Source organism: Cupressus sempervirens, chromosome 7 (genome assembly GCF_028749045.1).
Source record: "Cupressus sempervirens isolate cs-2001-9-10 chromosome 7, ASM2874904v1, whole genome shotgun sequence".
Lineage (NCBI taxonomy): Eukaryota > Viridiplantae > Streptophyta > Pinopsida > Cupressales > Cupressaceae > Cupressus > Cupressus sempervirens.
In genome coordinates this window covers 629,439,695-629,465,140 of record NC_143124.1, presented here as the reverse complement: position 1 = coordinate 629,465,140, position 25,446 = coordinate 629,439,695, and positions in this window count along the sequence as shown.

The window sequence follows — 25,446 nt, the reverse complement described above, 5'->3', positions numbered from 1 at the left end:
CTAATCTAAGGAGGTGATGCACCAAGATAGAGTGTTCAGACCAATTCTCTGCCCATACATGCACTACTAAACCAGAATGAAACTAAGGATATACACATCCAGACTTGCTTTAATCAAATAACCACATACAGATTAGAAAACCAAGATGAATGACACAAGGAATAAATTCACTTATATACCATTCACAGGCTAGCAGGGATACAGTCATGCGAATTACAGATTTCCACAAAACAATGGCACAGGCAAAGAATTCTTGCACTTAATACCAATGGTTGAAGGAGATAAATAGAAAATCAGATGGTTCAGAGGCATAGGGGAGTTCACACTAGAATTGCAGAGCAAAAGCAGAGGAAAATTAGAAAGAAGCCCCCCCCTACAAAAACTACAAAATCTACCTTTATAGTTCAGGCATAACTGAGATCTTTTGCTACTGAAGTGACCCTGCAGGTACTTGCCATTAAGTCTCGCAGAGGACAATCATGGAAATTTGAGGAAAATTTGATCTTGTTGCAATAGGTGTCCTGAGAGGACTGAAAATGGCACCATCGATGTTCTGACTGGGTAGATGGATCGACTGAGACGGTGGAGTGTTCTTCCTCATTTTGCATTCATTTCTGAGTCGGTGGCATTGATCATGAAGATCAGATCGCAAGATAAAATCAATCACCTTCGCCCCTTAGGTTCATGAATCAGCGAGGGTCAGAGAGTCAACTAGTTCCTTATGCACCAACTGGGCCATGCAAGCCAATCACCTCTCTTTATTTTGCCACCTCCTCAAGGTCCCACGTGTTGACCATTCCTTACGTTGGACTAACTGCACCACCCTTGAACTATTATCTTTAATTGTGGCGATCACACTGACTGTCAGCCGTTAACCATCAACCCTAGTCTGCCAGCGAGACACGCGTTAGCAAGATGCTATGTCGCTATGGTAAAGGTCGCACAACTTTACCATAGCGAGATGATGCCTCCCGTTGATTTGCCCTGATCTGACGATCGTGAAGACTCGTCATGTTCCATGTTTGCTTTACCCTGGGCCCATCATATCTGGTGCCACCTCAGCAACCGCATCATGCTTAAATGACACCTAGCATACTTTAATGAGACCTGGTCTTGCTGATCCATGTGGCGGATGGGCGTTATGTCGCTATGGTAAAGATCGCACAACTTCATCATAGCGAGATGGCACCATCCGTCGATACGATTTAATCTGACGATCGTGAAGACTCGTCGTACTTTGCACTTTGCTCCTCTACCGTCAGCACACTTGGTATCACCCCTAAGGTTTATGAGATAACACAGCCCCACCTGACACGTGTCACTAAGGCGCTATGTCGCCATGGTAAGGACTGCGCAGTTCACCATAGTTGGATGGCGCTTGTCGTTGATCTTTTCTGATTTGATGGCGAGCAAGATAGATCATTCTCCTTAGTGCATCAATGAATAGGAACTGGCCACGTACCAAATGTTCTGATGGATCCTCGCTGACAATTGAGATTCACCGGACACGTGGTAGAAGGGTGCTATGTCGCCATCATATTCTCTGTGCAACTTCAAAAGGCAAGATAGTGCCAACTGTTGATCCTACTTTGATCCTACGGCCATGAAAGACTTGCCCTGATCCTACTGATCAACCCTGGCCCCATAATACACGTGGCGTCCCCACACTAGTCTGTGTAGCATCATCCTGGTGACCTGTACCGCCTTGACCCATTGAGTAGCCCTTCCTGACAGATGTGGCATGTTCTAATTTGCTAGCGTGGATCAAGGACCCTTCCAACTGGGCACATAGAATACAGAATGGGACCCAAATCATTTGCCTAGAGTTCTTGCCATTGATCTTTTTTGTTGCCGCGTACCTTGCCGTCGACACTGAGACTCACTGTAGAAAACCTTCCGGCCAGCTGGGCGCTATGTCACCATTGGAAAACTCATGAGTTTTCCAATGGTGACATGGCGCCTTGCCGCCTTTTGAACTTTTTGGCCCATGAAAATTGACTGTCCGTCGTAAGACATCTCCGGTGACGTAACTTGCCCATCGAAGACCTTTTTCATCGGGTGCTATGTCGCCATGAAGATTTTTTGGCCAACACACGATAGTGACATAGCGCCCACGGTGCCGTGAAACTTTTTCGACCTGCCAAACTTGTTGCTTGGCCTGTTGGACCCATCAGACACGTGGTGAAAGGGTGCCATGTCGCGAACGTAAATCTCGTGTAGCTTCTAATGGCGAGATAGCGCCAACCGTAGATCTGACTTAGATTTGACGGTAGAGAACCTGCGGTTTGTGGAAACTTTTACAAGGTCTGATCGCTTAGATTTTTTGATGTGTCTTAGGCATTAAAATAATATTAATTCTGGGACTAGCCGTTGGACGAGCTGGACATTGAAAATTTGAATCTTTGGCGGGTGAACAAAAGATAACAGAGGTCTTAATAAGGCTTTGAAGATTTTTAATAAGACACCCCATCAAAATGGTTTCTCATGGACTACAGTCATTATTAGCCAAGCTAGACTTATTGAAATAATTTGGAGCATTTCTAACAAATGCTTTTAGAAGGCATAGAACCAAGCTCAGTAATCGCTACCAGCATCCCACCTGTGTTAGCTAAAGTTGGCGCTTGGGAATAGGGTATGGAAATCCATTAAAAAATCATTGCTAGAGGACTTTTATTAGAAGTCTTTATTGCAAATACCCTTATACACATGTATGAAAAATGTGGAACCATATAGAAGGCATACAAATTGTTCGAAAAATTGCCTCAATGAACTATCATCTCATGGAATTCAATGATCACTGAATATGGAATGCATGACTATAGCAATGATTCCATTGAACTCTTTTCACCAATGAAGCACTCTGAAACAAATCCCAACCTTGTGAACTTTTTTTTGTGTTTTATTTGCAAGGATTCTCAACTCTTTTATGAGTTATTGATTCCATCTAACAAACAACAAATACCTAAAGTAAAGGTATGATGGTTTTATATTCTCGAAGGAGTACTATCAGTAATATAAGAATAACTTCATTTTAATCATGAAGTCCATACTCGTAAAGTGGAGATCTTGAGTAGATATCAGTAAAGTCTATGCCCAAAGATTGCACAATAAATATGGAGCTAATTGCTAGCACCCATGTTGTTGGATTTGTATCCTTCTATAATTGATTCAACACCTTCCAAAGACTATTTAAATGGACAATATCATTGTTTTAGTTATGTGTGCCAATAACATGCACCATGTATCAATCAGTGGCTGTCCCAACAAACTATGAAGTGAATGGAAAGGCCAATTGTACCTCAAATTATTACACAAGTTCATGAGGTTATTGACCCAATGGCCTTGCATAGATCACTAGGCCACCCCTTTTCATCAGAAGCAACTATGACTTAGAAAGATAGAAAAGTGAGCCATCACCATAGATCAAAATTGGTCCAACTTATCTCTATCATTTGCAATCAGACCAACCTTTTCAAAGAAAATCTATGAAGTTTTTTGGATCTGAATAGTTGAACTTATGTCATAAAAAAATTCAAAGATATTGTTGGTGTAAATAAGCATTTATTATTTACACTTAAGTTTACTTAAGTTAATGCATTATTTAATTATTTTGTATTATTTTATTATTTATTTAGGTGAGACACTTAGGAGTTTGTGTACTCACATAGAAGTACACAACTCTAATTATGCACATGGTGTCTACAACACGAGAGTTCACATCATTCACTAAGTTATCATGTAGACAACACAGTTATTCACACTCTTAATTTAGCACATGTTGTCTACACCACTAATTTGTGTGATACACCATTGTAGGCTTATCCTCACATTATCGTACTTAATCCCGTGCTTAATGGAGGATAACCCATATTTGGTGGACATGTGTCTAGTTGTATGAATTATCATGATGCTGATTTCTATGCATTCTAGAAGCTCTCTTGAGGCCTTTATATACAGGCACTCCTAATGTACTCTAATATGGCATATTGAATGAATATATCATCATTCTAATCATACTCTCTCTATTGGTCTACTATTGTGCTTGTGTTTGAGTTCTTTGCTCTTGGGTGAATTCTGGCCTAAGCCAAATTCTTACATGGTATTAGAGCTGAGGGAGATTCTCTACACATAGTCATTTGAGACCGTTCATGCTTTAGTACCTCAACCCAGATCTAGAGAATCTATAGAAAGTGGGAGTGTTTAGAGCTAGATTTGACCTCACCATTGCATCCAGAGTGTTGATTCGATGAAGATCGACTATAAATTTGCCTATGCTGGGTGAAAGTTGATCACGAGGGAATTTTTTTTTGCAAATCGGAACTCGAAGGCCCTGATATGTAGTTTAGGGATATTATTCATATTGTGGGATCATTAATTTAATTTTGGGCTGTGCTACAAATCTGCCACAAATTTTTGTAGATTTCCACTGGTGGCCAAATTTATCACTTTTTGACGAAGTGCACCAGCCGATAGCCCCTCACCGGCAACTGCATAGCCCAATCTTGGTAGGCTTCTTTGCAAGTGTTATTGCGGCCCCTTGTATTTAAAATACATTGAAATTAGAATTCCCATGCATGTGGGATATGTGAAATAAACCTTGCTGCCTGTAAAAAAACTTTGCGACATCATTTTTCAGAGAACTACTACAAAATATTCCATTCAATGTTGAGATCCTTAGTGGTGATTTAAATACATTCTCTGGCACTGCAAATTTTTTTGGACCCGTGCTTTGAACTCCGATGGTCATCACGCATCAGTCCTAGCATCTGCTCACCTATAGACTATATTCCACATGGACAATATACCCTTCACAAACTTATGACACATGGCACAATTTTATTCACCTATGTGGATGAATTTCCACATCAGACCCTACTAAGTCAACATCACTACTGTTAGACTCACCAATAAACCAGCGAGCTCAACTAAATAACTAGCAAGCTTATTATTAGAACTACTGCAACTCAACTCTTTTAAACAATAAAAGAGTTTCCCATAGTGCAAATGTGGGATTATATAATTTGAGCTTGATGATGGAAATATGAACGCCAACCACCCATTATACCTTTTTGGCATGAAATACAAAACTTGGTGCCTGCTTCAAAATACTCCAGCAATGATAGTCATAATCACAACGATCGCCATTTTTAGGAACCTCCAATAGCATTTGAGTAATATTCCAGCACTGCTTAACTAATCCACGGTGCCTGCAGAATAGTTAGAGGCCACACAGGCCCACGCCAACATGTACACCCGGACCTCCATGAGGAAATTTTAGATTTGCCTAGACCGCGGGATAGTAGGTCGCCACGCGACAATTTTCTATTGGGTAGATAGTACACATCATCCTTGCTAATGTAGTGCCATGTCTGCGCTTACCTGTCACACTGTCATCATCCAAATTAGCATACGACAGAGTACAATCAGCATCCGACTGCACACGTTGAGTCAGTGCCACATCATCTAATCTATATAGTACAATTTTTTTGCCACTCTCGCCCATACAATTTTGTACATGATGACATCATCATATTGTCATGTTGACATCATCATAGGGGCAAGGTGCATTGACATCATCTTTTCATGAGCTTAAAATTGACGATCATCTGCAATTATAACTACTGCAATGGCCGTATGACCATCAAATTTAACCTTGTCTTTTGCTGATGCAACCCCTCTCCAAATTGATTTTTGATTTTGTAGTCCAACTTTGTGAGGCCATAACTCGAACATTTAGACTCCGAATTAGGTGTGATTTTTTTTGAAATTGGGCAAAATTTCCTAAATTTTTTAGTGCTGCAACATTTTTTGGTTTTGGTGCATGAATTTGTTAGAATTTTTATTTTTTGGCAACTGTACTTGCATAATCCTACATTTTGCAACTTCAAACACTCTGTGCGGGCACATTTGGAGTCAAAAATAGGTTCTTTTTTTTTTGAAAGTACGTCATTTTTTGTCTACTTTCCAGAGCCTCAGTTAGATTGTAGGTTTGTGTGGATAAAAGTGTCACTTTCAGCAATAGGACCTTTCTTTGCTTTGTATTACTTCAGAATTGTAGCACATTGTAAAGTTCCAGATTTGTAATTCATTAAGAGGTTGTAACAAGAAAATAAAAAGTCCACAAAGGTCAAAATTGGCAAGTGGCCCATTGTAATCGCACTACTGATAAAGTGCCCAAAGCATCTATTTTGGGAGGGTTTCTTGATTTAGTGAAAGGGTGGGTGTTCTTGGTGTTGTGTTCTCTCTTTTCTGCACTTTTCTTTCATTTTTTGCATTATGGGAAACTTTAAGATTCCTAAATTAACTCCTCATAACTATGCAAGATGGTCCATAAAAATATGGTATCAATTAATACACAATGGAGTTTCACAATATGTAGATGGTACTCTTCCTAAACCAATAGGTGATAAAGTTTCAGCAAGTGATATTTTAGCTTGGGTAACAATGGATAGGAAAGCCCTAGGTGATATATGTTTGGGGGTAGATGATAATATCATGTATCAAATTAAGAAGTGTTCTACATCCAAAGAAACTTGGGATACCCCCGAAAACCTTTACGGTAAAGTGTTTGAAGAGGATGTTTTCAAAATTGAAGATGAGCTTGTTTCCTTAGATCCTAAGTCATATGATTCAATACAGGATTTCATCATCAAGGTGAATGAACTAAGGACAAAGCTTACTGATTGTGGGAGTTCTATCAAAGATGATAGACTGATCTATCTCATACATAACAAGCTACCATCAGAGTATTCCACATTTGTATCTTCTTTTAACACCTCAAAGACTACCTGAGGGTCTGCCTATAAGAAAGTCACTATTGATGAATATGATGATTTGTTGGATACTAAATAAAAGAAGTTGAAATCAATGGGGATTCTCAAATCACCTCAGTCTAAAGGAATGGTGGCCAACAATGAGGGTTCTCAAAATTCAGCTGGACAATCTTCAAGAAAAGGAAAGGGTAAGAAGAAGTGGAAGAAAGAAAAATCAGAGGATGCAAAAAAGAAAACACCACAATCCAATCAACAAGGCAAGTCCTCAAATTCCAACAAGAAGGACGACAACAAAAAGGAGAAGAAGAAGTGTGCTTATTGCAAGAAATTGGGTCATGAAGAGCATGAGTGTTATCTTAAAAAGATTGATGAGTTGACCAACATCATGAAGATACATAATGTTCCATTGCCTAATGCTTATAAGGAGAAAGGGTCTTCTTCAGATTCAAAGGGCAAAGGGCAAGCACTCATGGCTAATTCAAACTCTTCAAAGGAATGGATATTTGACTTAGGTGCCTCTTATCACATGGGATTTTCAAAGGAGGATTTTTATTCAATGAAGCAATCAAAGGTATTGCACACCTCCATGGGAGATGATAGAAAAATGGAAGTTGAAGGGAAAGGAAATGTGGAGATGCAAAATGGAGAGTTTCAAGATGTTCTCTATGTTCCAAAACTAAGTTCAAATCTCCTCTCAATCTACCAAATCACTCACCTCGGAGATGGACATAGAGTTGAATTCCTTCCAGACTCAGTACAGGTGCACAATCTACAAGATGACTCCTTGGTTGAAGTGGGGAAAGTGAATCATAACAAAAGGTTGTACTCTTTCTCCCATTTTGTGCCCAAGTCTCCTTCAAAGGCCTTGTTATCCCAATCAAATTCAAACATGCAATTATGGCATGAGCGGTATGATCATCTTGACTTCCACTATCTTCAGTAACTTTGCACATATAGAATGGTCAAAGGTCTACCTCAAATCAACTTTTCTAAGAGTGAATGTTCAACAAATTCAGTGGATATGCATCTAGAAGGGAAGCTACAGAAAGGGAAGTCTTCAAGAGAACAGGGTGTTCTATAGATGGTTCACATGGTATTAGCAAGTCCTTTTGCATTTAGCCAGGGTTGCTACATACTTACCTTCGTTGATGAATTTTCAAGATACACTTGGGTCTATTTTCTTCATAACAAGAATGAAGTGTTGGACAAGTTTCTAGCCTTCAAGACTCATGTAGAAAAGAAATCTAGGAAAGCCATCAAAGTTCTCCAAATGGACAATGGAAGAATGTATGTGAACAAAAGACTTATGTACTTTTGCAGACTCGAGGGCATTGATCTTCAGACTCTGCCAACATTCAGTCCACTTAAGATAGATGTTGCAACATTGAGGATCCACACTCTTAAGTCTATGACAAGTTGCATGATATAGGCCAAGTCTCTTGATCCATCATTAGAAGTTGAAGTAATCTCTAGTGCCACTCACATTCTTAATCGTTCTCCTCATCCAACCTTAGATGGCAAGACTACTTTTGAGGCATGGTGTGGTAGAAAACCTATTGTAACACACTTCAAAGTCTTCGGTTGTCCTACATGGGAAAAGATATCTTCCAGAGGATGCAAGGCACCATCATCTCTGCCTTCTACTTTCATTGGTTATGAAGACAGTGTGAAGGCATACAGACTTCTAGATCCTAAGACACATCATATTTTTGTGGAGAAGGATGTACACTTTGAGGAAAGTTCACCCAGCTTGTCCTCTAATCCTATCCACACATCATACTATGTGGAAACTGATAATCACACTAGTGGTAGTGGTTCAACAGATTCAAAGATGTGGAGTTCTATCGACAGTTACAATGAGAGGTCACTACATTAGTTCAGTCCACATGCATACATAGCCACAGTGATATGTCTAGAACAATAGGGTACATCTAGTCTTCTAGGTATAGGTTTAGTGATAGATTTGAGGGATAGTATTGATGATTTGACTCTTCTTCTTGATGTAGAAGCTCCTTCTTTAGTTGTCATGAGGACTCCATCCAAACCTCTTGTTCATTCTCTACATGATCAATCATCACAGGTTAAAGTGATTATGGGTACTTATGATCATCAGTTGCAGCAGGGTTCTTCATCAATTGTAGAGACAAACAGTTCTTTGAGATAGGTTCTTCAGCTAGTTGAGCAGGTTTTAGAGACATCACTTATCCATGGGATTCTTTCCACACACAATGAAAGCATCTCATTTGTACCTTTGGCATTGTTTCTTCCTAAGGGGAGGAACACCATTCTATAATTGTGGATCAGCTTCTTCATTGGAGCAACCACTATTTGACATTCTTCTTTCAGGGGGGGGGGGAGCATATCCTATCTCTCTTCCTCTTCTCATCATTCTCTTATGTATATACTAGATGTATGTTGTAATGGTGGGGTCTTGATTACTCTATCCATCCATGCATCCCTATTTATCTCTCTTTTTTAGGGAGGGTTTTTCTGATAAGGTTTTCCCTCTTTCTCTACTTTATGAGAGATTTCATATCATTATGTACATGGGTACCTAACATGGCCTCGTAGCCAGGACCCATCATGCGTATCATCCTAGATTTCATAAGCTTAAGGGCATTCCCTTAAGTTGCACTTGGGGGGTGTTGTGTAAATAAGTATTTACTATTTACACTTACTTAAGTTTACTTAGGTTAATTCATTATTTAATTATTTTGCATAATTTTATTACTTATTTAGGTGAGACACTTAGGAGTTTTTGTACTCTCACAGAAGTACACAACTCTAATTATGCACATGGTGTCTACAACATGGGAGTTCACATCATTCACTAAGTTGTCATGTAGACAACATAGTCATTCACACTCCTAATAACCCATATCTGGTGGACATGTGCTTGGTTGCATGACTTATCATGATGCTAACTTCTATGCATTCTAGAAGCTCTCTTGAGGCCTTTATATATAGGCAATCCTAGTGTACTCTAATATGGCATATTGAATGAATATATCATCATTCTAATCAAACTCTCTCCATTGGTCTACTGTTGTACTTGTGTTTGAGTTCCTTGGTCTTGGGTGAATTTTGGCCTAAGCCAAATTCTTATAGATATCAATGTTGGGTTGCTGGATGGTACACACAATAGTTTGACTAGTATCCACTATGTTGCATACTATACGCATTACTATAGCTGTTGCACATGCATCTAATCCAAAAGTAGGCTTATCCATGAATATTATGGAAGGATTAGCAATAATTTCCACTACAATGGTAAGCCTTTTCCTCTATTTGATAGAAAGACCTCTTACCCTAGGAAGCCCTATCAGAGAATCCCTCAAAGGAGTAAGATCAACAAGTTCCATCACTTCTTGCACAAGCATCTATAATCATTACAAGAAATATCAAAGATGCCTCCTAGCTTAGTTCCTTTCCAAAGAAATTCTATCTGAATTATAGCATACAAATAAAGAAGCTTGAGTTCCACCATTCTATTTCTCTCATCAAAATCTTGTGGAAGTCGAAGGCATGCAGAGTACATAACTGATTCATAGACTATGAATTTGGGGAGTGACTATCATTTTGTTTGTAGTACCCTTAGATTTGAGCAAATACTACTTGGTTTTTAGGGTATCTAGAGATGCTTATGCTTCCTTCTATGTAGCCTCCTATTTTGCTTCCTGTAAAGACATCCATCAATGTGGCTTTTCCAGTTCCACTAACTCTAACCAAGGCTTTAGGGTTAGCATACATCTCATGCAAGGTGGCTAAAAACTTAACAACATGAATCACTATAGAAGTCCTCATAAATTCACGCTCCTTGATCTTGTTTTGGTTGCCTAAAAATTTATTTGTTGTGTGTTCTCTATGATTGATTTTTGTGAATGCCTCTACACACCTTCTATTCCAATCAAATGTAAACAAAAAAGTTTTCTACCAAAAGTTGGATAAAAATATGTACTTCTACAATTTATATTGACATAGTGAATTATATGCCACAAACTTGTGCATCTTTATTTGTCAAATAGGAATATTTTAATCATACTTTAATGTTTAAAGCCTCCCTCATAGTTCAAATTTTAAATTTTCTACCTCTGTAAGAAGTTTGTCATAATAATATCTGAATTGATTTGCTTGCATGCCCTCTATCTAGTGAGAAACATCTTTTCACTGCTAGTCATTACCTTGGGATCACTTAAGAAAAAACAAACACTAAACTAGGATTATCTACTTCTTAATGTCCAAGCTCTATTATTCCTTGCCATAGCTAGGATTGCAGCCTCAAAACTTGCAAACCAATAGGAAAAATACCCAAATTATGATAAAAATTGCACATTTTGAAACAATAGGAAATGTGCCATTTTGTTTGAAATTAAATTTTGCATTATAGAAAGCCTTAAGGATATTTTTATATTGAAGGAAGTGGATCCTAGGTCGAGCCAAACCTTGATTTTGGGTTGGAAGTGACATGGGTATCCAAGAAAAAGAAATGTTCATCCCATTTTTGCTAGCCAATGTGTTTACTAAGAACCTTAGCACAAATGGGGAAAAAATGCAGTGGCTAATAATGTTCAAATAATTTGGGCAATCCATATTATAACTATTCGCAGTACATTTCTGCCTAGTGCAAAAGTGCTTTAGAAACTTATTTTTTTTCCATATGACAATTGATGCAGTGGTAGGTTTTACTCAAACTTTTGCAGATACTATAAAAGATAAAAGGAGAGAAACTTCATTTCCCCATTCCATAATATCACTGCATTTTGTGATTTCATAGGAATTTTATAGACTACTGAAAGGCTTATTTCCAAGAGCATTTAACATTAAAAAATGTTTCAATATACTTGAAATTTATCTAACAACCTTTACAAATATTAGAGAACAAAGTACATCTAGATTGTTGCTAAAGCTGAACATTTTCTTTGTAAGTTTGCACTTGGACAAAGAATCTGTCCACAGGCACCTGAACCTTGTAATCCTCATTATTGGTATCACAAAAATGCACATGGTGGATGTAAAGTTAAATTTACTACTATCTTTTAAAAGATGAATGTAAATCAAAATAGAAAATACATAAACCCTAGATTCATATGGGAAGTCAACAAATTGTTGAATTTTAGATTGACTATGTAGAATGAAATGACACATGGATCCATAGCTTTGATGTGTATAGGATTCCCTATGTTTTTTAGCTTGCAATCTTTGTTGTCTCCTGATTCTCAAGGAAGAGGAATTTTCTCAAATAAGTTTAAAACTAACACATTTATCTTGTGACCTCCATAACCTCCTGAATAACTATTAGAACAATTTGCAGATAAAAGTTCATCAACCCTTTTTTCTTTTATCATAGATGAATAATCTATCATCCAAATCAAAGGAGGGAGCCTACATAGCTCAACTCATGGTTCACCTACATGGAAAAAACATGTAAACATGCCAAGTGTTAAAAATATATGTAGTAAAGAACCTCAACACCCTCTGCAAAAATGGTAGGCCTAGCATTGTAAATGTCAGAGAACATGTGGCCTATGAGCTATAATAGGTGGATTTTATTTGTTTATGGGGTTTCGAGTTAAGTTTTACCAACCTTAGCATTGGATCTCCATATATGACATTCATGGGAGCTAGCTAGAGGGAATCCATATGCTACTTAAATTAGGACCTAAACCTTGTATTTTGGAATGAAGATATTAAAAGGTGTTCAAATCACACCTTCTGGGAGCCCCATAATTGTCTCCACTAATGCAAAAGTGAGCAAGCTGGTCTTTCAAAATGATGGTATAATATTTGTTCCTTCTTATCCTAATTCACTTAATGAACTCATGAGAAATTCTTCAACACTTCAACTCTTCAACACTTCAACTCAATGGAAACATGCAAAAAAAGTTACATGGCCTCGTAGGTAGTTTCATCAAATCCCCACAGTTAAAAAGAGAAGATAACTGTGGACATGGAGAAGTATGTAATAGATTCTATGAGACACTAGAATTATAGACACAACATTTACATCCACGATGAACCAAAAAATGTAAGCGATGAATATAATACAAATGCACATGAACAAATACTTTTATTGTGATATTGCTATAAGGATTTAACTATGTGAATTTGAGTCAAACTCATTGACCCATGTTTCATTAGTAGTGATTCAACATAAATCCATCTCTCATATGAATAAATGGAACACTTAGCACTCATTAGATCTAGGTGACTCAAAATATCACAGTTAAATCCTAATAACAATATCACAATTTGACTTGCTGTGGCAATTATCTCCTACTTGCCAAATACATCTATATTTGCTAATTTTTTTTGGTTTTGACCATTAATATCTCTTTTGGAAGATATATAGCTTTTTAGGTCCTATCAGAGGCCCTAACGAGTCTTAATCCTCATGATGAAATCGAATGAGTAGATTTGACGATTGTCTTAATTATTTCACTGCATTCTATTTTATTGTGATTCTAATTTGCCTCTCATTTATATTATGTAATGCTCAATCTATAACCTAATACTAATATCCTACCAAATTATCTTTCATATTAGCAATTGGAGTAATATTATTCCTCAAAAACCAATCAAAGTGAATATGATCAAGCAAGCCCAAACCTTTTATTTATGATAAATTTCCAATAGAAAACTTGGGCATGATGGGTACTGTATCAATAATGAAGGGGTTGAGGAACATGTTCAAAATGAGGGCCTCCTCACATGTGCTAATAATGGATTTCTTATGATTTCTTTTATTGATAATATGTTTGAAATAATTGAGCATAATTTGGTAAAAGTTGATGGCCAAAAATATAATTTCCTAATGCTCATACAAAAAAGACTCTGGGGCTTTAGCTTCTAGGAGGGGCATTAAAGAGAGATATCTTTGTCATCGGATAGGATGAGATCAAGGCGTGTAGGAAAATAATAAATCAGATCATACAAAATAGAGCATACAGAAAAAAATAGTGTATATTATAAAGGATTGCTGCAACAATTATTATGGTATTAAACTTAATACATATTACAAATACAAACTGACATAGAACTCTGCAAGAATTAATTGATCTGTTCAGATACATTTAATCAATTATTACAATAGCCTTTATTTTATAGTAATTGAAGGTATTTCATAAACTTGTAGTGCACAACAAGTTAAAAATCAAATTGGTTGTAGGTGTTCCATTGTAGAATTTTAGTAATATTGTTTTTCTTTTGAACATCATTCTACTCCATACAATATATCATTAGTGTTTTATCATTGTGTACAAATCACTGATTAAAATCCATAATATTTTAATGACTGTTTCTGTAGATGTAATCTTTATCACATATCATTGTTTTCTTATGGCTACTTATTTGTCTAATATCCTTGTTACTGTCTCTTCTATTTCAAACTATCACCATTTTCTTTTGAATTTTACTACACCTTTAGATTAATGATTTAATATATGTCTTTGAATATTATTCCATATCCTTTTGTGCCAAATTTGTTACAAACTCAATCTATCCACTAGACCACATTTGGGCTTCCATTAATACCCTTTGTCTTGGTTGACTGGAAACTCTCAATACCATCTAATGTATAGCTTGGTCACTTCTTAACCTTTATACCATCAATTTCTTTTGGTGTCTCCCTTTTACATATCCATGTAGATATTGATGATTTTGTTTATGACTCCATGCAGATGTACATACATTTTATATTTGACCATTTCACTAAACTTACCAATTGATGTTATGTGATACCAACTCTATATTTCTTGTAATATATCTTTTGAGTTCATATTATTTGTAACCTTACCTTTATTATCAAGTTTTCAACATTATTTCAAAAATGGAGGCCTAAATTTTTAGTCCCCATCAGTGACTATGCAAGTCGAACCTAGATATAATTGTTTGAAGGATAAGTATAATGGGATTCCCCAATCCACCCTATTTAGTTTTTCTAGTTTTATTTTATCTTAGTTTGGCCACGCTGTCTATGCTCATGTATAATTTCAATTTTTGCATCTTGCTGTCAATAATATAATATAGTAAATAACTTTTATCACTAAAATTTTGCACATGCTAAATTTTTTACTTCAAATAACATCACAAAAATAATTGCAGAGGAGAACATTCATTTTCTATTTATTCGCATTTCATCATTTTGCAATCATATATAAAGTCATGAGCAAAAGAGATATAATGTTCATTGTATAAATCGTCGTTGATATGTACAATTTTTTATTTTTAGAAAATATGAAATAAATGGAAGAATGCTGAAATATCTCACACAAGCCATGAGTCTAATTACTGCTTTTATACATATTGAAAATAAGAAAAACATAGCACAAGTAAGTAGATTCAGAGATAACCAGTCATTGCCTTTCAACCTTTGACTGGTTAAATGTCCTTTGTTGCTACTCTTGGTCCAGCTCTTCATCTGACAAGCTCTGGGTCTTCATTCTCCTGCATGGGAAAAGTGGGGTTAAATCTTTAAGATCTAAGCAATGACTGATTATCTACAACTATTTACCCACATATGCAATATCCTTCCTATTCCAAATACATATAAAAATACTAATGCTCAAATGAAAAAAAGCAGAAGAATATAATGTCAAAGGGACATATTATTTTAGATATGAAACCTTTCATTATCATTAGAGATAAGTTTATTAATTTCACAAGAAACAGATGTAGGTCACAAAAGAGTAGTTTCATGAGTGTCACGAGCCCATGCTCGAACCTCATAAGATACTCTTTCAAATAGCACAAAATAAACAGAAGTTGGAAGATAGTAAATCATATGTCATAGGTAAGTAGAATACAATTTTGATTAGATAAGTGGAATTCATGAAACTATCCCTTATACCAGTTACAACAAAATGCATCTTCAATAGCTTACACAACTAGATGGCATGAAAAGATTTTATGGAAACAAGTTCTGGATTTCATCAAGGGAGATAAATCTTAGCAATGGTATCACCTTTAATGATGCCATTGATTTGTTAGGAAGGGATAAAATGAGTAAGATATTCAATAATAAATATTTCATGAGTAGCAAATGGAGAAGATGGAATTGTGAATGCTGTAGCAGAAACACCTGATGCATGGGAAACATTTGAGATCATAAGAAACCTTGCCAATTCAAATCAAGTACACATCAAAGTTTCAAATGGAATGTATATGCAAGCTATATCAAAAGATCAGATGACTGCTAACTCTAATGAATCATCACCAATTACAAAGGCATGTACAATGGTTGTGGATAAACTTCAAAAATGCCCACTACTATAAAACTCCAGCAATATAGATGGAAGTGATCAATAATCAAGAAGATCACTTTGATTAGATTTGAGTCAAAATAAAAGAGAGTTTTACAATAAGGAAGAGATTTATTTGACATCCTCATATAAAAGCCAGCAAGCCTGCCTATGGATGCTTTAAAGTTAAAAGCTGGAGGAAGTGACAACAACATTCGGCTTTGAATTGGAGCAACAACTGTTATCAAGAAGGGAATATATAATAAAAGATACATAAGACAATTAAGTGTTTAAATATGCTATAGCTAGAGAAGATTGGAAGTTAGCTTCAAAAATGTCAAATGGTCATGAAATACAATGCATTCAAGCATATGATACAAATGGAAAATATGCATGCATATTATGCAGTCTCTGCTTGTACAGATGGAGCATTGGACCAATGTAAAACCTCTTATGAACAAAGAAATTTGTAAGATTCATCAAAAAATAGTGAAGAGATACACATGCTTTGCAAAGGTCATGTACAATTTAGAAATAGGGGTGATTATAGTTTTGCAAGAGATCAAAATTTGGGCTAAATAGTTTTATTATCATATTAATGGAACATGTAAAGATTTAGTTCAACAATTCAAGACAATAAACCAAAGAAATGTGTCAAGGTTCAGCACCATAAGTTAAGCAAAAAAAAATTTCTGGCACACACTTAACTTCAAATGCTATAGGCAAGATGCTTATAATTTGCATTGACAGGAGCTTGATGAAGCCTGGGTAAATGAATTTTCCAAGAATGTTTCACATATGATAATCGATCTTGCTGTGATAAATTTTACAACACCCTAAGAAGTCAACTAACTACTATTGATGCCTTAGAGTAACATCTCATTACTTGGAAATCTATCAAGTAAAGCTTTTTTAGCAGCCCTTGTGCCTTCATAGTAATCCCGATTCAAGGAATTTGCAAAAGCAAAAAAGAAACTTGCAAAGTCAAAATCAGTGGTAGATATTCATTCAAATGGTAGAATATGGAGTGACAATTTTTTTAAAAAAGGATGATGCAAAAGAATTTGAAAGATTATTTGATGCTATAAAAGATGGATAAACCTTTATATGCTATTAAATTTTCTAGCCAACTACATTGCCAAATATGGAAGAGAAAGAAAAAAATGTGAGGAAAGTATTAATCTAGCTAAAGGTTTGAAAAGAAATACTTCATGGAATATACAGGAGAAACCCCATTTGGGTTTTTATGGGAACAAAATATAACTTTCAAAATTCATTTTCTTCAACAAAATATTTGGGTTGTTATGTACATTCAATAGATCCCTTGCAGTAATAGAATAATCTTTCATGGTGGCATACCAGGAAGTTTCAACAAATACTCATAGCTCATGCCATAAAAACCATAAAAAAACCTCAACTTCATAATGGTAGCAAAAGGAAAAAAAAAGCATCCAGCATCTAAAAAACATCCAACATCTATTATTACACAGAAATAATGTGCCTCTCTTGCTGCTACGACTCTTACATTGAAGGAAAATAAATCAAATATTTCCAAGCCGCCCATATAAAGGTCCATTGACTTTCGAGTAAGAGCAAAGAAAATACCTTGAAGCATTCATGGTGGCATCAGTGAGCTTAGAAACATAGAGGCTGCAAACAAAAAGCTCTCTACACACTCATCTTTGAATGAAAAAACTTATAGATCCTTCAATTGCAGTCAAGATTCCCTTCCAGAATTTTCCAACATCCTCTATGGAGAATTACAGTTAAAAATCATATAGTGGATGCATGAACACTTCCATTTTTTGCATGGTGGTTGCACAAGAAAAGTTTCTTCAAACCCTGTGGCTGAGCTCTTCAAAAGATGCAATGAAAAATGAAGGCTTTTTAAGGATTTCAAATCAACAATCCTGCCCCAAATTCCTTTTGATAATCTTTGGAGTCCGCAGGTTATTTGGATGAGATTTTATACCTTTTAAAACTTTATTTTTGTTTTGTGAAGTTTGTTGTGGGGGGGGGGGGGGGGGGGGGGTTTATGTTCATATAAGAGTGGTTTGTTTTATTTTTGCATTATTTATTGTAAAGAAAATAATATTAAAATGATAAATATAAATCATTCAATATTATTTTCTTGTTTTAAAATGCAAAAATAGGAGGGATATTGTTTTCTTTTGCATAAGTATTGTTGTAAAGAAAAATAATTACATGACGTGATTATAAGTCATTAAATATTTTTCTATCTTTGATGCAAAAGGAGAAATGAGTCAATTATGCATATGTCATGATCTTTTAAGTGTGAAATCAGTTGGAAACATCTAGAGGGAATATAGGCTTTTGGGGTCGAATTTGGCTTTGCCCTGATAGTTGAAAGATATTTGTTGGCTGTTACAGCATTTTTAAAGGATTTTTAAGTGAGTTATAAGGTTCTTTATGAGGTAGTGGATTTTTCTCACGGGTAGGACTTAATTTTGTGAGTTATTAAATCCTTGTTTTTAGGCTACCCTTTTGCTTTCAACCCAAGGCGTTGGATTTGTACTTAATGATTTTTACAACTCATTTTTTAAGGAGTTTTGATTATGTAGAGAAGTGGACGTGACTTCTATTTTAAGTCCTTATTCTTTTTTACAAAATTTGTAATTCATCTTGGGAAATTCAATACAGGTGACAGAATTGTGTTCATGTTATTTCGGTGTTACTTATCAAGCCTTCTTTCTTCCTACAATTCTGTGTGTGTATCAAAATGATTTGATAAAGTAATTTGTGAGCTTTTATTGTTCCTTATTAGTTTGTCTCATTTCAGCACCTAGGTGTAGGAAAATAAGTCTACCTGCAAGTTGTAGTTTGTGTTTCAAAACCTTATTACAAATTGTTTATGTAGGTCTTTATAGAAAGATGAGTTTTTGCATAAACTCCAAGTAGCGGTTTGATCCTTCTCTGTTAAGTGTGTTTAAGTTTTCCATATCCTAGTTTAGGCTATAGGTTTAGGTTCACTTTCAGCAGTTTCTTCCCTTTTCCCTGAAGTTTAGATTAGAATCTTGGAAATATCACTGAATATCCAATAGGAGCCGGCCTAGAATCCGGAGGTCTCATTTCATTTGCATATCCCATGAAGTGAAATGATTCTTGTGTTAAGTCAGGATTACTAAACTAATTCCGGTTCAGTAATGGGTGCAAATTCTAGAACTTAACAACTTCAAGAGAAGACAAATCATATTTGGAGCACATTTATAATAGTTTTTAAAATACCATAAAATTGTACTCTTTATCATAGTTCTACAAGCATAGGTCCTGAAACCCTCAGTAAAGGCTAAATTGTCTATTATGCCATGAAAGTAACACCTGGCAAAGAGAAGTTGCTTTCCTTTTATTAATCTTAGATGTCAAATTCCAATTTGAGGATCAAGTCATTGCAGTATATTACAATGTTTAAGTATATGCATCTATGAAAGCATAATTAAAGGGTATTTTTGTCACATGTGGTAGCTGCAAGTGCCTTACTAAAAGGAATGGTTTTTATGCCAAGAAATGTGACTAGATAAACTTTGAATAAAAATTACAATCCCTTTACAAAGTGGAGGCAAAAAATTTCCTCTAGGATCAATCACAACACAGATGTTACAGAGTTTGCAATTTATTTATTGATGTCATTCTAAACCTATTGCCAGTCATGATGATGAAGCCCATAGATGCCAATACCTCTTTTTGAAGATTCTGATCATTTTTCACCCATACACAACTTTCATGGCAAATCTCTCTAAGAATTTGTTTAATGTGGGCTTTATCTACCCACAAAGTCACACGATGCCATATTCTATCACCACTATATGTATACTACTGTTGTTGTTCATATAGACCTTTATTTACCTTGGAATTATAGTTGCTGCTTGACTATAATTTTTGTTGGTTTTAGTTTTTGTTTGAGCTCCCTTGTATGTTATGGGTCCACAAAAATGGTTGTTAGTAACATTTGAATGTAAACATGTTTTAGAATTTATTTACCTCTGAGTTGGAATGAAGATAGACATGTCTTTTGGTAATGAAATACTGAGAGAGATTGCAGGTGATAGACTAGAGAATTTGAAGATTATATTTGCTGAGATTTCCTAAATCTTGTGAATTCTTGATCACTTTTCTCTGAAAATGTATCTTATGATTTGTGAATGGGATTCAATGCCATTGTCAATAGGAGATTGAAGACATTCATCTAATTATTTATGCACCTTATTTGAATTTGCATACTAATTAGGTTGTATTTCTAGATAGTCTTTAAATCATATCCCAATGTTTAAATTTGTCTATATTTCACATTAGAATAATGTGCGGTTGGTGAGCTTTTTGAGGCCAATTCCAAATAAACTTTCAAATGACTACTACAGGCTACAAAGGTGATGCAGAGGAATCAAGAATTGGAACTCTCCTTGAGAAATTAAACACATAAGGGACTCAATAGTGGATTCATCTCTACAAATACCATGAAATTCAACAATGAGCTCTTATCCAAATCTATAAACTTAAACTACTTTACTGTCAAAATATGGACATAAAAAGACAAATCCATATTTTTTTTGTAGTTATAGTCTTCCAAGGCTCCTCATTTAAACATTTTAGTTTCTAATCTCTTCAAACTAGCCTTCAGTCTTATTTCCATGTCCCCCCAAATGGAATCCCAATTTGTTTTAAAAGTATAGAAAATCTACTCATACATAAGAATCAAATTACTCCGCTTCAAAATTGTCAACAACCAAACCATATCAAACCATAGATAAATCTTAAATTTTTTCCATATGGTGGGAATAAAATGGTTCATATGTATCAATGGAAGAAGGTAAAATAATAACTAGCTGGAGTCCCAAGGTCAAAGCAAATAAAGACATGATCGGGAATGATGCTACATCTATCTTTAGGTAGAATATATCTAATGGGCAAGGCCAGGCAAGTCTTGGGTCACTTTAATAACAAAGAAACACCCCTTGGATTTGTCAACTACAAGCACTTTGAAATTTTCCTTGCAAAAAAAATTCACGAATCAAATATATGGGAAAAAGATCATCATTGCAACTATATCATCAACAGAGATTTTGAGTAAATTATTGATTTTTTGGGAGACCCTATGGGTGGGAAATTACTTACAAATCAGACAACTCAATCAATTTTCACATAATGATTTGAGAACCTGGTGTAAGTGAGTAAGTGGTAACACAACCAATTACCTTGAAGAAAACCCAATAATAAAGCCAACCAAAAACCTATTTTATTTTGCACAGAACAATTGGACTGAATTATGTATATGTAGTCAACCTAAGACTAGAGATTTCATGATACAGAAATCAAAGTAATTAGTAATCTCATAATAGGTTCATCTATTATACATTATTATTGAATACATATAGTAGTGGTTCAATTCCATCATGCCCTAATATGATTAAATAAACTACCAAATAAAATACTAAATATACTATGATATATAATACCAAATATACTATCAAATATACTACCAAATACATTTCCAAATAAACTACCAAATAAACTACCAAATTAAATACCAAATAAACTACCACATAAACTACCAAATATACTATCAAAATTACCAAATAAATTACTAGGTAACAACAATAAATGACTAAATTAATGATCAAATAAATGATTAAAATAGTTTAGTCATAAATTTGGTTGGGAGATAAATGTCTGGCAATAAACTACCATTGGTCACATGACCAAAATTAGTCATATATCTATAATTTTTAGTAGTTTATTTAATCATATATTGTTATTTTTGTACTAGTGGGATAAAAAAGGGTAGACAGGTCCAAGGAATGGGCATGGGCTCAAAAGGTGACTATGGAGGGCCTATATAAGCCTCCAAGGGGCTCTTGGAAGAGTCATTTGTACACCTAGAGAGTAGAGAACCAGAGCAAAGGATGGATCTGATTGAGAGATTATAACTTGGAGAGCACATTCAGGTGCACCAGAGATTGACTGACATGGGACCACTGGTAATTTGACCATCCCAAAGGGTCAAGTTTTTGATTTCACATTTAAATTACACATTTTTGGGGCAAAAAATTAGAAAAAAATAGGGTCGAGGTGGGTACGATAGTTCTCCACTCCGTTGTCTTCGTAGATGACAAACTAGAGAAACCATCACTATGAAGATGATAGGATACATCTTGTCATCTTCGAAGATAACAAGGTATATCCTGTAGCCTATGTAGACAAAAGAATAGGGTGGGGATCAGGCTTGAGATGATGATCTCTATATCATCATCTTTGAAGATGACAAAATCATAGTCATCAACGAGAAAATTGACATCTGTGAAGCTGTCGAAGATGCCAGATCAAAGTCTCTGCATTTTGGCATCTCCACAAATCCATGTTTGCATGGATTGACATCTTCTCTAATATGGACATATCAATGGACTTAGGTGGCAAGATTTTGGGGGGGTTGATAGAGCAAGATGCCCCATGCTTAAATAAAGAATATGAGATTTGAAACAAAGGGAGGTTGACTATTGTATGTCTGTGTTGCATGAGCTGACAGTGATATTTTAGTTGTGGGAGCACTATCCAATGAATATGGTCCTAGAGGAGATATTGATAAAGGAAAAGTGGGGACACATGCAACTTTGTGGACTTAAGCATGTCCACAAGTGGCCAGACCTAAGGGTGCATTCAACGTAGCTATAACATTGGTGGAGCTATGGTATACACTGACTTTGAGCTTCCATCTACCTATAGGAGAGGCAATAGTGACTCTGTTGGATGTGTGGTAGATACTACAAGTTCTGATCTGTGAGAGATATCTAGAGTACATGCTAGAGGGAGAACATCCATATCTATGAGAGTGTTTTGGGTGATGGAGACAATGACTACCGAGTTAGTGGTCATGGTTGACATGGAGAGAGGCATTAGACTAGGGACTCTCATAGCTAGCCCTCTACTTGGCCTCACTATTATTGAGGATGGTAATAGACCATGTTGGGCAAGGATTCCTAATTGGATGGGCATGAGTGATGAGCACTTTATTATAGGATGACGGAGCAATTTTTTGCTAGGGCCATACCATCTTGGCCCACCTATACTATGACCTACACATGTATGCCTATAGGACATAGAGGACCATAGGCCGAGGATTGACTCTACTTATGGTATGGTCATGGGAGCACATAGGTGTGACATGACCTATTACTTGATGAGAGACACAACTCCCCAAGGAGCCATACACATGTCGATATAGGCTACCCATCTATTATATGTCTACTGAGTCGATAGGATTCTGGCGATGATGTTTGGATGAGATCATCATGTTCAACAAGACACCATACATAGGTTGTGAGTATTGGGGAACTATACTACCTGCAGGTGGAGATGATGATTTAGAGGATCAACTCTACTTACAATATGCATAATTTGATAATTGGTTGATCGGCTAGATCGTGCACGTTGTGATGTACTACATGCCCTTTAGAGTGCATAGACAATTTAGACAGGTGCAGGATGTTGTGGTGGACAGGTTCCTATATCTAGTGGTTTCCTAAGATTATGACATACTGTGGGGATTTAGGACCATGGTTATATTGGCTAGGGCTTCATGGCATGGCATGCAACTAGTGCCATGGGTTCATGGGCAAGATCAAGGAGATGCTGGGATGACACCAACATACACATAGTGGTGGGAAGCACATTAGCCATGGAGACTAATAGTACCGAGGGCACCTCCACCAGTAGAGTAGGCATGAGTTGGGAAATGAGGATGGAGGGGGAGAGGAGGGACATGCACCCCAGTTACCAGGGCCGCAGGGACAATAATTTCATCAGGGGGAGGGCATACACTAGTAGGGCCACCACTAGTGTAGGGATTGCAATAGGGTCCACAGGTGTAGGTACAAGTACACGAGCCAAAGAGAGTGCCCATACTATAGGGCCCACAACCAACACAAATCCAAGATGAGGTAGATATAGTTAGGGTAGAGTGAGATAGCCTCCAGACAAAGGTTTCTTGACTATATGGGGAGGTACAGGTAGAGCAGGCTAGAGCAGATAGTGCACTAGAGGCCCTAGCAACATTGTAGGTGAGGATAGACACTGGTGAGTTCAATGATCTTATCATGCATGTAGATGCAGAGGAGTTGGCAGAGATAGCTACTCTGTAATAGGATGTGGGTTCCCTTCGGGCAAACAAAGAGACCTTGTAGTGTCAAGTAGATGAGTATTGTGGTTAGCGAGACATTGTGATGCAGATGACTTAGGATAGGGGGATGGTCACTGTGATGTAGGAGACCCTGACTACATGCTGACATGAGGTACAATCTCTGAGAGAGGTAGGCTATTACCAGACCTTGTATCATGATGCTGTGCCAGTGGAGCAATGACAACTAGAGTTCCAAGAGGCATCTAGCTCATGGGCCATAGGTGGCCATCACAGATCAGAGTCGTCAATTGGGTAGGGGAGGCCTCCACGAGGAGGGGCATGATCCTCATAGCTAAGCATATGATCTCTAGAGCAATCAAGTTTGACACACTGATGTATATGCAGATGCAGTGAGTTTTTGATGATGTATCATGCATGGTGTACTACATAATTTGGTTGTATATGGACACTTATTATATATATATATATATAAAATATGATGACATGATTTGATGATCATAAATGTGTGTGTATTATGGTTTTTTATGCATATGATGTTTATGTTTATGAGGTTTTTATGAGTACTATATGTGATGCATGATGTTATGATATTTCTATTGACATCAGTGATGCAAGATGTGTGTGATATGATTTAGTATTTCCTATGATGCATATATGATGGCCAATGTGTGGATCATGTAGGTCCTATATGATGGCAATGTATAAGATGTATGCATTTTGTTGTTTTTTTATGTATGGACTCACTATATGATTTGTGTTAATGAAATAGATGTACCAGGATGTGTATATGACTAAATGTAATTATTGTAAAGATGATACCTAATGGATTAATGTAATGAATAAATAATGTAACCTAATGATGAACAACAAATGAGATGCATAAAATAGGTGTAATGAATGCAATATATACAAGAGTGAATGTATGCTAAATGAAAATGTCAATAACATAATGAATGAGATAAACATGCAAAATGAAATAATGTAAACACAAAGTGTAAATGTGAGACGTGAAAATGCAATATGAATGAGACCTAACAAATGAATTTGTGTCAAGACTGTAGCTCATAGGAATCAAGTAGCCTAGCATAGGATGGAGTGGGATGAATAGAACCTTTGTCTCAAGTTGAGCATAATGAAGCCCTATACTACATGAAACCTAACTACATGATATCGAGGGATTTAGTTGTGTTTATATGGGAAAACACACCCTAGTTTGATTTTGCAAAAGGAGTTATGTACCAAATGCTATAGTAGCATAGATGACAAGATTCCTTTGCATAGACTAGAC